Below are 1,822 nucleotides of genomic sequence, written 5' to 3' on the forward strand. Positions count from 1 at the left end.
CTCAAATGCCTTGGATATCCCCCTGCCATCATCCCTGGGGAATTACACAGGATTATTTCCCCTCACAGAGGGGATTTGAATAAGTGTCCAAATCTTCTTCTGGGCCCAAGCCCCTCTGTGGGGGGCACAGCAGGTTCCCCCCGGGCTGTCCCTGTCCCAGCAATCCCTGTGTCAGTGAGGAGAGCCTGGCTGGGCCTGGTGCTGCCATCTGAGCTTGCCCCATGCCCAGCCTGTGATGCCAGGGCCAGCACCACCTTATGGCTGCCCAAAACAGGGTCAAACCCCCTGACTGCCCCCTGCCCCCGTGTGAAAGGTGAACGCCAGGGCTGGGGCAAGGGGCGCCGTGGATCTGGCAGCTAATCTGGCTTTAATGGAAATGAAATATTTAGCTCAGGCAAAAGATTTACCATCTAATCTTAATGAAATGAAGGCAAGACAATAAATAAAAGAGGTGCTTTGGAGAGCAGGTTTCCCAGCTGTGGGTGCTGGGGCAGTGCCAGGCGTGCTGCTGATCCCGGGGTCTCTCCCATGCCTTGGCTGCCAAGTGAGAGCTGTCCGTGCTTCTGCTGTCCCTGCTTCTGCTGTCCCTGCTTCTGCTGTCCCTGCTTTTGCTGTCCCTGCTTTTGCTGTCCCTGCTTTTGCTGTCCCTGCAGGTGCTGAGCAGCTCCCAGCAGCTGTGGATTCAGGGTGCTGTGAATTCCTGCGGTGATTCCAGCCGGTTCAGTCTGTCTCTGACTGAGGAGGGGTCTGTGCCCCGGGGCTGGGAGGGCAGGGGGGGTTCATGCAGGGGCTGTCCCGGTGGGTGCAGTGTGGGGGTGCTGCTGTGGCTGTCGTGCTGTCCTGGGGCACAGGGCAGCCACCCCGGGCACTGATGGGGTGCAGTCTGGGCAGAAGAGCCCTCAGGCCTGACCCAGCGAGCGTCCTGGGGCTTGTCCTGTGGGGTCACCTCAGGGGGCACTTGGCACCTCGGTGCATCCCTTGAGGCTGTGCCCGGCTCTGCAGGGACTGTTCCCACCTGGGACAGGGACAGCCCTGCACACCCCGGTGATCTCATCCGGGAGGAGAGGAGCCCTCGGAGGGGGGATGAGCCTCTCCTCCCCAGGATAGCCCTGCACACCCCGGTGATCTCATCCGGGAGGAGAGGAGCCCTCGGGGCGGGGGATGAGCCTCTCCTCCGCAGGACGGCAGTGCCATCGGCCAGGGCTGGGATGGATGCCGGCTGAGGGGTCCCCGCCGCTGTTCCGTGCCCCGGGCAGGCGGCTGAGCCCTGGCACGGGCAGGCGGTGGCGGCAGGCTCTGTGTGCCCGTGTGTCCCTGGCACACAGGGCCAGCCGCCGCTCCGTCCCCGTCTCCCACTGACCCTCGCGCCGGCCTGATTGGATCTTCCCTCTGCACCAGCTGTATTTATTTTTGTTCTGCTGCTGCTGCCTGCTGTCCCCTCCCCTGCTGTCCCCCCTGCAAAGTGCTGCGGCTCAGCGGAACCCCAGACCCCGACTCAGCACACGGATCCTCCCGGGGCTGCAGCCGCCTCTCCTCTGTCCTCCAGCAGGGCTTTTCCACTATTGGATACCTTTCCCTCCCCCCTCTTTCTTTTTATCTCAAATGGATTTCATCCCATTTGCCCAGTATTAAGCTCCTGCAGATTTTAATTTGCTGACAATTTTTTTTTTCATCTGCTTGGCTGTGGATAGCGGGGATAATGCACGTGCTGTGCCGGGTCCTCCCCGCTCCCATCCCCTGCCCATATGGCTGATGTGTGCGGGCAAAGTGCACAGCTGTAGTTCTGCCCAAGGATGCTGAAATCCGGCTGCCAGGGGGGAAG

The sequence above is a fragment of the Onychostruthus taczanowskii genome, unplaced genomic scaffold, assembly GCF_017590055.1.
Source record: "Onychostruthus taczanowskii isolate IOZ18803 unplaced genomic scaffold, ASM1759005v1 scaffold19, whole genome shotgun sequence".
NCBI lineage: Eukaryota > Metazoa > Chordata > Aves > Passeriformes > Passeridae > Onychostruthus > Onychostruthus taczanowskii.